We start from the raw sequence: 14,934 nt of genomic DNA, 5'->3' as shown, positions 1-14,934 counted from the left end.
CTCATTTAGTTTCAGGATGAACTGATGAACAAAGGAGTTTTTCAATCTGACCTTATTGAAGGGTGGCACACGGTACCGCACGGTACCCAGAATATGTGCAACAGCACATATTCTGGGTTCAGAACATGGCTGGGGTCGGAGGTGATGTTCTTAGCCAGCCGCTATGTGTTGTTATGGTAGGCGGCCTCGTACAGTCCATCCAGGGGCTGTCCTACAATCTTTGAGCAGATTTCAATCAAGTGTCTCAGTCCAGATTTGGCTGTGACAGAGAGACAGCTGTACCACAAAGAGTTACTGCAGGACACGGAGAATCACAGAGGTGAAGAACAGAAGCAGCACCTGACGAGACGCTCCGAAAGACCGCAGGCGACGGAGGAAATCAGAGCCAAACCAATTGGACCCACACTTTGGGGTTTAACAACAAGTTTTACAATATTGGGCAGTTCTAAAACAGTGAATAGGTGGAGAGAAGATTGAAGAGATTATAAAAAAAAAAGAAAAAAAAGAAATGACAGTTTGGGAAACAATTAAAGGAATAGTTCACCGTTTTTCCATTCTGAGATATGTTCTTATACCTGAGCTTAGACAAGTTGATTTGTATCTGTCTGGTCTCTGTGCGTGCCCTAGCTTGGTCGCTTCTAACTTCACCCCGTTGGGAGCTATAGGAATATACTGGGAGAGGCCAATGCTAAAAACATCTTTGATCTTTTTGCGTGACTGAAGGCACACAGTTCTTGCATACTGTGATATGTTCTTACCTGAGCTTAGACGAGTTGACACGTACCTGTCTGGTCCCGGGGAAGAGCGTGGTAGCTTCCAACTTCACCCCCGTTTGGAGCTATAGTAATACATTGGGAGAGGCCAAATGCTAACAACATCTTTGGTCGTGACGGAGGACACGCACAATGACCAGACAGGTACATATCAACATGTCTAAGCTCAGGTAAGAACCAGGAGCGGACTGAGACTTAAAAACGGCCCTGGACTCTGACCAGCCTGGCCCAAATTAGCGTAAATGCACACATGCACAAAAACACATGTTAACCTTTTACCACCTGCTTTAACCAACCAGTCTGGCTTTACCCAAATAAAAAAGCTCCTCGACTGGAGAGCAACAGTGTAATGCCTCATTTGAAAGCTAAGGCCTACAAAAGTGATTGTAACTTTTTGTCATGATCTTGTTTTTTCATTACTTTTTTGGGGGCTTTGTCATTGTCTTTTAGTTACATTTTTGTCACTTTTGTGTTGTTTTTTGTCCGTTTGTTTGTTGTTGGTTTTTCACTGCTTTTTGTCATGTTTTCACCACGTTTTTTTCACACTTGTTGTTTTTCCTGGCACATTTTTGTTCCGTTTTCATCCTCGTTTTCGTCGCTATTTTGATCCTTTTCTTTTGAGCTTTTAGATTTGGGTAAAGCTTGGTTAAGGCGGGAGGGGGTAAGAGGTTAAGGAGAAAACTGGTGGCCCTAGAGCCAGTGGCCCTTCTGTGCTCTTCCAGAATGGACATATGGCCAGTCCGCCCCTGGTAAGAACATATCTCAGTATGGAAAAACGGTGAACTATACCTATAATGGCCCAAGTTATAGTTTAGGCCACTGAATGTATAATAAAGGACCTCATATCATAATGTAACTGTGCTAGAATAGACTATATTTTCCCTGTAATACGCTCGTCCAGATTTTCCTAAATAAAAGAGCCCCTTTATCACTACATCAGTGATGCAGTGACTGTGTTGTGGGAAATGTGCAGTCTTTGAGTAAGAGAGGAGGAGGGGCGAGTGACATGCGGACCTATTGAGAGAGAGGCGGTTCAGCCCCGCTATGGTCTCGCAGCCTCAGCGGCTCAGAGTAGCACCAGACCACTGTGTTTGCAGGAACAAGCTCGGCACAGCAGCGAAGCGAACAGATGAACAACAAAACTACGCTTTCGTGTGGATTTATTTTGAGGCAACCCGCTGAGTCGAAGTAGGAAGACTATTGCTGGATTTTGAGTACCTGGTGGACATTTGGATTGTAGCTTTTCCACGATAACAACCACCGAATGGTTTCTCCGCCGCTGAGGTTAGTTAGCCTCCATTGCTGCTGGCTGTCCGCTGTTTAGGGGTGGGGGGTGGTGGGGTGGGGGTTTGTCGGCTCTGTTGTTGGACGACAGGGTGTCACTACCCGATATGCGTCAGGCATGCTGCTCTCTTGGACAAACAACGTCAGCATCGTTTACTGCTTTAAATATGAATACAACATACAGTAGTAGCATTTTAGTACCTGTCACTATCAAGGATGGTCGTTTGTGTAGCCTCATTGAATGTGCCTGAACACACATCTTTCCAGTATCTTGAAAAATATACCGTGTTTTGACTGAATCCCAAATATTGATCGGGTGCTTTAACTGAACAACGTGGGCTTAAAGCGAACACAATCGTATTTTATTGAATACACATTGATTTAACGGCATATCAAATCGATAGGCAACAAACTAAAATTGACTGTTGTTTGTCAAAGTGGGGTAGCCGTAACAGACATGGCAGACCGGCACGCACATGCGCAGAACGCGTTTGGAACAAATCTGGTAGTGACACCAATCGGGTACTGACTTTGGGGTCTGGCTAATCTGAGGAAACACAGCAGTATTGACCTTTTCAACGCTATGTATCATAGTAACGAAGGGTAGCAGTCTGTGAGGAAATGCAACTTCCTCCAAACAACATTTCAGCCATCTGGTACTTTCGATCACCACTTCACAACACACCAGTCTATCGTTAGCCCAATGTAAGTTAATCATTTTAATCACTAACACGTGCTAAATGGCTAAGCTAACCGCTAACTGGGCTGCTAACTTGGCTAGCTGTCAGACCCGGAGCACAGGGCTACCTCATCTCCTTTTTCTGCTTTAAGCTGGTGGATTTTATTCATAGCTAGCTTTACTTCGAGATAAATCAAAGCACACGAAACCCACCCATGTCTGTTACAGTCTGCTTTGCTGACACTGCTCTAGTGTGATTTATGTTCATGAATGCCATAGCAGCCTACCTATGCACAAAGGCGTAATTTCTTGCTGCACTACGATGTTTTGAATGACATAGTTTGGATTTAAGTAAACTGTGTGAGTGTATCTTTGGGTGTCATTGCATATACTGGTGTGTCAACCATATCAATTTGTAAACAATCTGGTCTGTGTGTGAATAAAGGTGCTCGATTATACTCATGATCAATAAGCACCAATCTGTCCAATTTATTATGTATATGTAAAAGTCATCTTATCCTTTATGCGTTCACCCTACACCCTATTTATCACCGGTAAAGGGTCTTTGAGGTCATTGTTGTCATTCCAGCTCACTCATAGACAAATGTTTACTTTAGCCTCCTGCACCCCGGTCTGTTTACAAAGTTGGTTTACTATTAAGCAGCTAGCCTAGTCATTTTACACGATGTTTTGGAGCATTTTGCTTGTGTGATATCATTTGGCTGGTAGAAATAAAACAGAAGTATGTGTTTTCATAAGGCTTTTCAGCAAAATAGTGATTTCATAATTCCTTTAAAGGGCCTATATCATGCAATTTTAGCCATTCCAAAGTAAACTATAGGCAATTGTGTTATATACCTGTACCACTATGGAGTACATCTTTTTATGGATGGATGGATGGATAAACTTTATTGTCCTCAATGAGGAAATTTGTCTTGGGCTCATTGCCCGCAGCTGTCACTCCTACAGTACAACCATTCATATAAAACAATTCAGTAAGTCAGTGCAACCAGTACATCACAATAAAACAATTGAGTTTATGAGAAATATAAGTATTTTCTGGGGGTATTTTTCCAACCCGGAAGACGAAGACGCTTGGATTCCGTTAACTCCACTTCTCTCCGACTGAGCAGTAGTAGAAATATTAATTGTCGCAGCAATAAGTGAAGTTATAAGGCGTGCACATACGCAACACAGCTTCATAAATGGCTGACACACACTCTAACACGCGTTTTTATTTAATTACTGCTCTGGCCTCGCCTCTCAATAGGATGTTTTTATTGTGGAAATTGCATCGGTTATAAGAGTTAATCTCTCGGACAATCCACTTTGGTACTGACCAAGGTTCACCAAGCAGCCATCAGTGAAGTGACGGTCACAGACAAACATATTCTGGCTGGTTGGTCGCAGGAGCCTGGAGAGAAATTCCAACCATTTCTGGCGATTGGACTCTTCTTTGGGAAGGTTGAATAAAGTCCTGTACCTCTCGCAGGCAAACGCGCATTTTCGCCGAGACATTAAGAAAGTGGTGAGGAGGTGTTGTCCCTTTACAGAGTAGGTTAGAAAGGAGCCCCCTTCTTCACAACTTTGTTTGGGTGCTTATGAAAAAGCTGTTTTACAAATTAAAATCAGGCCATAAGGCAAGTAGCACATTACATTACATTCTGCATTACATTACAGACAAGGGGAGGGTTTCACAATATTACGTAAGATGGTCAAAGCCTTTCCTTTCCCAAGAGAGGCTGCTCAGAGCGCAAGATTCAGGAGTGTTACTCAGACATGCATGAATAAAACCAAAAACCTCTGGGGGTGTTTTTGATAAGGAAATGGCGTTACAACCAATGGCCGCTGGTTGCACTGCTTAATGACCGCGATGCTTAGGGGCCGCTATTGCCCGCCATTGCTGCAGTGCCTCCATAGGCAACTTTAAAGCTTGGTTTCTAATTTTTTTTGAACTTTCTACAGCTAGATATTGCTCCTGTGATAACGCTGGGTTAGTTACAAATAAAGAAACTGGGCTGGTTTTTGTACGAAACATTTTAGAAATCTCGTTGATCAATGAGGGCCTGACTTTGATTGACAGGCCGTTAGCATTAGCGCTAATGGTGCGAGCGTGGTTACGATCGAACTACACTTTACGCGAGGGCTGAGTCTACAGTGATGATCCTGCCCTTATGCCCTTTTTAGGAACATGCCCTGTCAGAGCTGGGGAGGAGGAGTCTGTAAATCACTTTCCCTTTCAAACGTGGTCATTGTGGTAAACGGAGAGGAGTGAGGAGACGGAGTCTATTATTATTATGTCTATGGTTACAACATGGTTAAAAAGTTGATTTTACATGATATAGCACCTTTAAAATTGACTCTGAAGCTTGATGAATGAAGTTGTTTAAATTAATTGGTCACATAAATGTCGATTTTCTAAGATTTTCTCTTTTCGTTTTTGAATTGTTTTGGACAAACAGTGCTGTTTTTACTGTAACTAATTTGAAGATACCAGTGTTGATTTACTGCTCTAAATGCACACCTTAATGGTATTTAATAGCAGCCGTAATATTTTGTGCAGTAGTAATTTGTGACATTTGTCCCTGACGGAAATGGATGCTGAGTGACATGATTCACTGCGTTGTTATGTTGGCAGTCTTTATGTGTAAATTATTGTGAGACGAGGTGCTTCTCCGTTTTAGAGCAATTTGATGTGGTGAGTTAGCTAACATGACTTCAAAAAGCTGGATGTTATTGAATTTGGAGGGAAAACATACTAAGCTTTCAAGGAATTCCAGCGTTTCACTGTGTCTTAACACATTTTGTTAAAGGTGATGCTGAGTTTATGGGTACTTGTTAAGCTCTCATTTGGCAGACTTTTAGACCTCGCTTGAATTGGGTGATTTTTGGTTCTTAAAAAACACTCTCGTGCTTTTTGAAATACCTTGAAGTAGGATAATTGATAGGGCTGATAATAACTAGTGCTTGTACATGGTAAAATGCCATGAGTCAAATAACGCTGTTGTATCGGTAACAGTTGTCTTTTGGTCGCTTACCCTGTTTAAGCATTGAAGCTTTTGACTGCACTGAGTTATGAGCAGTGTCAGTGCGGCTCTGGATGGAGTAGAGCTGAAGGAGAGTGTGGAGATATCTCCCCCTGATACTGAAGGCAATGATAATCTGCGCCTCAGGGAAACATTTCACTGCTCTCATTATGAAATACAATTGTTATGAAACACAGGGCTCCTGGTCCTTGAGCTGTGTGTGAGAAAAGTAAAAACAAACAGTTATAATATAAGGCAGTGTCACTGCCAAAACTAATGTGGCCATCTGTGAAGAGTTACCACACTTAATCTGGACTGTCATCAAAACACTCAGTGTGGAAAACGGGGGCTCCAAAGACAAGAAAAATCATAATATATTAGATTCAGATTTCAGTAGAACTTTGCCACACTTGAGCAAAATTAGCTTCCAATTGTATTTGTGTGCCAAGTTGCATTGATTTCTTTGCTAAGGAAAGAGTGCTCCCGTTTTACCTAGCGCTGCAAGCAGGATTATCACAAGACCTGAATTTTCAGTCGCATGAAAATCCATCTTGAAAAGCTCAAGCTGATAGTGGATTGTGGCATTATTGCAATGTCTCGTTGTGCTTTTACAAACAAGTACTTTACTTGCAATGCTTAACAACAAGGCAAACTGGAGCCATTCCAGATTGACATTACTCTAATGCTAACTGCACTGGTATATATATATATATAGCTTTTGTCAGGTTAGTCTGCTCCATTACTTATACATGTACTTATACATTTTCATCTTTGCAATGCCATCATATTGTTATGGTCCAGGTTCATGCAATGACTCCATTGAGCTTCCTTATCATCAATAAGGTCTCTTATTCACGATCGATTTTATATGATGATGTGCTCTGTGCAAATAGCATGCAACCCCATTTATTTGTCAATAGCAAAATCAATACAAGTGTTTATATTGGCTGTGATTATGTGAATAGGGAATAGGGCCCAGATATGTTTTTTGTTTTTTTTGATGACGGGCGTCAAAATACAAACTTTATTTTTATGGTTCATCGTATTACTTAACTTTAAGATACATCTGCATGCTTCTCATCATGTTGAAGGTCTTGAGTTATGCTTTATACAGGCTTTTAGAATGAATTTTGGACATTGTGCCCTTGGTATTTTTTTATCATGTACTTCATTCAGTGTAGTTTCATGGATTACTCCTTGTAATATTGTTTTTTTTCTTAGAAAACAGATCCAGGACCCAGGTATTGAATAACATCAACAATTCTTTACTCTCTGAAGTGGGATCTCTGTGTTTTTCAGTAGTCACATGAAATGCCTGTAGGTTCCTGGAAAGACCAGTATGAACCTACTCCACAGTTGCTAGTTTTGTTTGCAGTTGCTCTACTGAAGCACTTCAGCAGAAATGGGAGCCAGTGAGTGAATGAGTAACAGCAGCTGTCCACTGTTGCTTACTCACACTGGACTGCATCTGGACAGTTTTATGTGTGGAGTCACTGAGCGTCTGGAGCGGAGATGAGGCCTTGTAGTACTTTATAAAGCTTGAGCTTTGTGACAGGATGACTTGAGAGAATATAGATAAAGAAAACATTGACATTGTTTTCTTTTTTTATTTGCTTTATAAATGAATTCTCACTTTTTGCATATTTTGTTTTGTGTTAATCACATATAAAATAGAATTGGACCAAGACCAAACGACACAACATTTAATATCCATATATCCAGGCACAAATTCCACTGAATTCAACTAAAAAAGAATTGCAAGATGAAGATACAGTTGTTTCCATAAATGTCTCCTGCCTGGCACTGCAGTAGCAAAATGATGCATAATTATACAGTGTTTCCTTGTATTTTTGGCTTAGACCTCTCATTTATGTGAAATTAGGAACTGGGACTCTGATTTGAATTCCTTAGGCTATTTCTGAACTCATTAAAATATTCTCAATGTTGTCACTACGAAGCTTCATTAGTATTCTGCTGTAAGGCCAATGTTGTGACAAATGATGAGACAAGTGCTTAAAAAGACCAAATATTTGGATGTGCTTTCTAATTTGCTGTGGCTGGCTCTAAAATAGATTTGCCAAACAACAGTTGGTAACCCATATTTAAGGGTTACTGAACGAGAGGCAAACGGCGGATTTGCGCAGATTAGGACTGGCTCTGTGATTCACTCCAGCCCCGTTACGCAACAGTGATGACAGCATGTTAGGGGTCGTTACTCGGTGCGTGTGGCGTCGTATTTATCTGGCGCTTCGCATGTTTGCTGCTGCGGCTCTGGGGCCAAAGGCTCAAGGCGGATGATCGTACAACACAAAAGTAAAAAGTACGACAAGTGAGTGTAATTGCAGGTTATAAGAGGGCCGGGCTCCTGTCCTGACTTGTGCTGTACATTCACATCGGCTAATGCCCAATTTCAAGGAAGGCGTCATAATAAAAGCAAGCATCATTAAGTCATCATCAGTAAGTTTCCATACGTCATCAAGTATCCCAATACTTTCAATGTGTGTTATCCAGTACCGGTTACACAGCACTTTGTTGCATTTTGTGTTAATGCACTTTTCAATCTTAAAGCAGTACTAAGTAACTTGTTTACCTTAATGAATCCTTTCCGCAGTCCCTCTGGGGGTAATACAAGTGTTGATAGGATTATTGGGGGGTCTTTCATCTCCCCCTGGTGTCTCTGGCCAGAAAACCACAATTGTAACTTCGCTGCCTACGGGTCGGAGGCCCAATACACACTAATGGAATAATGAAGAAGAAGCTAGCAGGCTAACGGGCAAAGCTAACTGTGGGCTAGCGCCACTTATATATTATATTTACAGCCAAGTTTGAGTGAAAAAATTATCTCCATTGCGTAATTGATCAATTAATCATTTAATCAGTAAAAAAACTACAACACCTGCAGTGGTGCTTATGGCCTCTAGCGGCGTGAGTTACTTAGTTCTGCTTTAACACTTCAATAAGTGTCAAATGGCATTTGGTTTATAAACTTTGGACACACACTATGTCTTCTTTTTACACATTTTAAAGTAAGCATATTTCTTATTATAATTACTTACTGTAGTGTCTTCTTCTGAGACACTGAACAGTGAAGAGGCACCAAGAGCCCCCACACCTGCAGCACGGAGGAGGCGTCACGAGGAGCTACAGGAAACAACAAAAGGGACCAACGAGGAGATGGTGATAGACTGTGGAGGGAGCTGTGCAGGAGGAAGAGCAAGGACGAGGTGGAGCTGACCAGTGCAGGACACCACGCTCTGAGACGGGGACAAGCCCAGGAGGCGGTGCACCGTTTCAAATGATCAGAGGAGACAGAGGCTACAGCTACAGTTTCTCCATCCTCCAAGGTCATGCGGGTGGAGTGGCTGAAGGACAACGAGATCATCGACCCGGCCGAGGACAGGAACTTCTACATCACCGTGGACACAACCTGATCATCAAGCAGGCGCGTCTGTCCCACACGGCCAACTACACCTGTGTGGCCAAGAACATCAGGGCCAAGCGCAAGAGCTCCACCGCCGTGGTCATCGTCTACGGATTTCCCATCAACCAGTGCTCCTCCTGTGACCAAAACAGTGAAGATGGCGGCCGCGACACAACGATCTTTCACCAAAGAAAAAAAAGAGTGGAAAAAGAGTGGTGCGAACTGAATGGGTGCTGCTGCCGGATGCTCTCTCATCGAATGCAATTTCTCCATCTGTGAGATCAATAAAGTATCATCTTATCTTATCTTATCTTATTGCAATATGTATCTGATCGGCCCCTGAGTATCGTGATGTATCGGATTGTGACGAAAGTGTATCTTCCCAGCCCTTTAAGGCATGCAATTTAAGTAAAAAAAGATTTCTTTAATATTAGACATAAATGACAAAGCTAGCAGAAAAGCGTCCCACACGTAGAAGCTCGTTGAGGTAGGCTTCAAAGATCATTCCTCAACGCTGTGCTTTTTTTTATCCTTTGGTGTAATATGTAGTGTATTGTGATGCTAGATCTGACGGTGTCCATTCCTGCACTGTACTCACTCTTACTGGAGTCCTCTCATCCATAAATTGAAGCCCTGTGAGGCTCCTGTCATGAGGCCCCGCTGACACACTCGGGTTGCACGCCGCATTTACACAGGAACATTTCAAAGCTGCTGAATAATTAAGGAGCAGTAAGAACAAGTAGGTCAGACCAAAAGACCGGACGCTTCATTCTGAGACCACAGCTCAGGATCAGGTGGAGAGGACTTTACAAGGGAATCTCTGGGCACTTTCTTCTGGTCTGAAGATGCAGTTTAATGAGATTGGACTCTTTAATAAAACGTTACACTGTTCACACTGTGTGGTCAATTCGGTGCACAAGACTCTACAAATATATTGTTTTATTATTCTTTTCCCAGCGGAGTACTGCAGATCTAGAATGTTTATTTTTTTTAACAACTTTAACACATCACATTGTAAACCATTTGCGATTCACCGGAAGCAAAAGTTCTGACACTTCTGTTACTATTTTACACCTGGCACGCACAACCCCTTTTTTGCGGTTAAGTTAGAGTCAGACGAACAGCCTTCATGACAGTGCTTTGTATAATCTGCAACCGTCAAACCCCCTTCCTAGCAAACAAGTGTGCCATTGAATGGTGGTGTGCGGTTCTATTCTAAGAAGCCGGAACTGTTGATTTTATTCCAAGAAAAATATTGTGTGTCAGGTGGCTGATTTCCTTTGATGTTATCTGCCGTCTCTGTGAGTGAAAGGTTACAGTGAACACCAGCGGCTGAGGCAGAGTTATTTGAAATGTGTTTTGTTGTTTTGCTTTGTATGAAGTCAAACTCATGTGACCTGACATTTTATACTATTTACATTAGGGCTGCATATACTGTATGTATCGTCGTGTTTGAGTTTGAGTATGTAATATACTATGATTAGATTGATGTAGGCGACCATTATTTCACTTTCCCTTGGGTGTTCTCTGTCTGTGTTCTGTATAAAACAGGAGGAGCCAAAATCAGCATTTAAGGCTAAGTTCACAGGACTTTCTACAAAATCTACAGCTTCACCTAAACTCAACTGTACATTTAGCCTGGGTTGGATTTCCTTATTTACAAAGTGCCAAAGGGCTTTAATGTAAATGTTACCACCATATGAAAGGGTTTAGTGCAATATCGCAATAATATTATCACGATATTGCACAGCGTTATCGCAAGTTACTTCAATATTGAGTGGCCCTAATTTACATTACGTAAAAGTAGTTTAAAGACTCAGGCCCGAACACAATATTATATTAAACACACACATCATCCATATACAGCAGGTGTTTCGAAGGCCTGTAAACAATACACCTGCCTGCAACTTTTCTGAAAGGATTACCTCACAGCTGTATGCCGACCTCATTATGGCTTTTTACTGCAAAATCCTCTGCTTTGACTCGACTGCGAGCAGCAACTGACATGCTGGGAAGCACAGATCCACTGTGAAAATAACCTGCTCCACCTCGTGTCGGTGCATTTGTGTCTCACTGACGACATCACTGCAATATTCCAGAAGCATCTCAAGCATAAAGTCCACCTCTCCGTGTTTCATGTGGAGAATGCACATCCAAAGAGCAGTTTCATTACATCTGAGGTTTAATGTGCATGACTCTCTTGTGCAGTTGTTTGCAATATATATGCTCGCCTGGGCACGAATCAAGTATTACAGCGTATTTCGATGTGTTACTGGACCGATACGGATGCTGTATTTACGTCTTTATGGGCAGACAACATGCAAAACATACATGGTGAAAAAGCAGTGGTTTGCGGGAATTCTTTTAACAGAAAGCGTAGATACTATGATTAATGAACTCAAACTTTTTTGTAATGAACATACGCTTGATAAATATATTGATTCAACACTAAACTTGGTAGGCTTTCATTTTGTTTTGGAACTGTGGTTCTAGTGGCTTCAGTTTCATCACAGAGTGGACAGAGACGGGGTTGGTACATAATGTGAAATTCCAAATCAGGTTCTGTACATCAGAATATAGTGTAAAAAAAAGATATATGGGTAAAAATATTATTGCATTTTTGATTTTTAAATATACACAGGGTTCCCACGGGGCCTTAATAATAATGCCTTAAAAAGTCTTAAATTTGCTGAAAATGTGGGTTATAATGCAGCTCGCTTACAGAAGTTATTCCGATTGTAAAAAAAGGTTGCGTGGTTTGTGTGTCTGTCCCCATTTTGCACAGGACAGTTTGAGCGCTCTGAGCGAGGGACGGGGGAGGCGCAAAGTGAAGTGCGGTGGTGTTTGGTGATGCTCTGCAGCGACACAGACTTGTTTTGCGTTTCCTTTGCACCAGAGTGGTACCGTTCTGACAAAGATTGCTTTAACTTGAGTGAACTGGAGTGATAGCCTAGTGAACTCGGTGCGTGCCATGAGACAAACTGGTGTTAAAGACAATTGTCTCAGTCGCTAATTCATGAGAGTCTGATGCACTGGATTCTTTCGTGGTAAATGGTGAATGGTAAATGGTCTCAACTTATATAGCGCTTTTCCACCTATATTAGGCACTCAAAGCGCTTTACAGCAAAGATCCACTCACCCATTCATACTCTCATTCATACACCAATGTACACAGACACCGGGGGCAATGTGGGTGAAGTGTCTTGCCCAAGGACACAACGACAGTGTGCACTTTCAGGAGGTGGGATTCGAACCCCTGACCTTCCGATCATGAGACGACCCATGAGACGACCCATGAGACAACCCGCTCTATCATCTGCGCCACTTTCTTGTTTAATTCCGTAGAGAACACTGCATGAAGTGAACTTGTTGCCTGTTCATTTAGAATAATTATTGTTTTTCAGATAGAATAGTATCTAATAGGGCTTGGATCGCAATAGTTTGTGCTACAATACCATGTATCGATACTTTTTCTTAGTATTGCAATACTTTCAATACTTGTGTTTGGAGGCATTTTTATCATAAACTCATTTATTTTCCAGTAACAGCTCTTTGTTACATTTTGTGTTCATGCACTTTTTGATCTTAAAGGAATAGGCCACCGTTTTTACATACTAAGATATGTTCTTACCTCACTTTAGACGTGTTAATATATGCCCGTCTGGTTTTTGTCCGTGCGCTCTGTCACGCAAACGGGGCAGATACGCAGCCTCTCCCACATGTCACATAGCTCCGAAAAAGCTCACGATAGAAGCTACCAAGCTCTTCCACGTGTTCCCTATTTAAATAAAGTTACGTGAAGTGTTTTCATGCGAAGTATATTTACCCAGAAATGTAGCATGTCGATTTTATAAGCAAATAAAAAGGGGGACTATATTGTGAGGCGTAATGATACGAGGAGTAAAACGTCAGCGCAGTAACTCCTAAAGGTTATTGACGGAAGTGAGCGGGGGAAGTCTTTAGGAGTTACTACGCGGACGCTGTGCTCCTCGTATCATTATGCCTCACAATATAGTTCCCCTTTTTATTTGCTTATAAAATCGACATGCTACATTTCTGGGTAAATATACTTCGCATGAAAACACTTCACGTAACTTTATTTAAATAGGGAACACGTGGAAGAGCTTGGTAGCTTCTATCGTGAGCTTTTTCGGAGCTATGTGACATGTGGGAGAGGCTGCGTATGTGCTCCGTTTGCGTGACAGAGCGCGCGGACAAAGACCAGACGGGGATATATTAACTCGACTAAAGTGAGCTAAGAACATATCTTAGTATGTAAAAACGGTGGCCTATTCCTTTAACACTTCAAAATCTGTCAAATGGCATTGGCTTCATAACAATTTTCTTTTTCACAAATTTTTAGGTAAACATTACAAATCATATTTACTTACTGTATCGCAATACGTATCGGATCGGCTCCTGAGTATCGTGATACGTATCTGATCGTGACAAAAGTGAATCGTCCCAGCCCTAGTATCGTTGTAGGTCTTAAAAAGGCCTTACATTTCTCATTGCAAACTGTGCAGGAACCCTGATAGATTAAACTTATATCGACTATTTAGAATAATAGCCTATATACTTCAGAATAATATGCCACACTTCTACCAAAAGCTTCCAAATGAATTGGCATATTTGAGTAGTTGCGAGTCCAAATAAGTTTGTAAACTGGTTCAGTTTTAATAGACTTGCCAACATTAACATCTCTGATCCGCAGGAACCATATCAGAACCTCTCATATCTCTGAACGTCCAATGACCACACGGTCCACCTGGAGTGGTCAGCCCTGATAAATATCATTTAAAAAAATATATATAATTTTTAAATTATTTTTGACCATTTTTTATCATGATGATGAAGAAGCACAAATGTGTCAAATAAAATTGTAATCTATGCTCTAGTGATGATCAGTCTGACTGTTGTAGGCTGATCACATTCGGTCTTTAAGTTTGTTGTTATAATGTTATTGATAATTGGAGGTGAATATAAGGAAATTTACGTAATGTTGCTCGTGTCTGATGTTCAATTTGTCCATCACAGACTGGAATACTGAACACAGATTTGCTTCATATAATATTTGGATGGCAGCTCTGCTGTCTCTGGTGTCCAGGTGTGCAGTGTTTTGATGGTGCAGGTGCCTCCAAGGAGACTGAGAGTATTTGAGATTATTGGCTGAAGCAGTCCACAGTCAGACAGGGGAGCGTGGGAGGGGTGCTCTTATGTCATTTCACACACAGTCGGTGCTGAGGCGAGCAGGAAATCCAATCTCACTGGTTCACTCTGGAGCATTTGTCCATCTGTGCCGCCACATCTGGAGGGAGGGGCGCCTACCTGACTATTTACAACCACACAATGGATACTGGTGGATTCATCTGTTATACCTACTCATTAGGGACGAGTTTCATCATTGGTCAGAAAATGTGCTCTCTTCTCCTGTCAGTTTTCGTCTCAAATGTAATTAAAAAATGCTTTTCTCCTGAAATTGTTCTAAATGGCGTTGATATTGACCACCTAACCCGAGTAAACAGGTATTGCAAATCTGTCTTATATTTTTGAATATTGCGGTATAAATTCTTTGCAATTAGGACAATACTATGCAGATGGTAAAAGACAAGGGACTGTCTCGAAATCTGTATTGAGTATCAAGTTATTTGTTTATTACTTATTGTGATGTGTGAGACGTTTGACTGACAACTCTGCCTTTTTCGGAACACCCTTCATAGAACTGCTTGTTGGTCATAGATGGATTCTTTC

The 14,934-nt window shown here is 41.5% G+C and overlaps 1 protein-coding gene across 4 annotated transcripts in view; it reads left to right on the top strand.

Moving 5' to 3' along the window:
* Positions 1–1,816: 1,816 nt before the first annotated feature.
* Positions 1,817–14,934, top strand: part of ncor2 (nuclear receptor corepressor 2) — a 70,977-nt gene continuing 57,859 nt past the window's right edge. For 2 of the 4 annotated variants that reach the window (XM_079557346.1, XM_079557345.1), the window contains exon 1: positions 1,817–2,057. The gene's annotated coding sequence lies outside the window, so the exon portion shown is untranslated. The remainder of the gene's footprint in view (positions 2,058–14,934) is intronic. The other 2 variants (XM_079557348.1, XM_079557347.1) reach the window with 1 other exon arrangement.

The sequence above is a fragment of the Gobius niger genome, assembly GCF_951799975.1.
Source record: "Gobius niger genome assembly, chromosome: 1".
In the NCBI taxonomy this organism is placed as follows: domain Eukaryota; kingdom Metazoa; phylum Chordata; class Actinopteri; order Gobiiformes; family Gobiidae; genus Gobius; species Gobius niger.
This window is presented reverse-complemented; position numbering and strand designations above follow the sequence as displayed.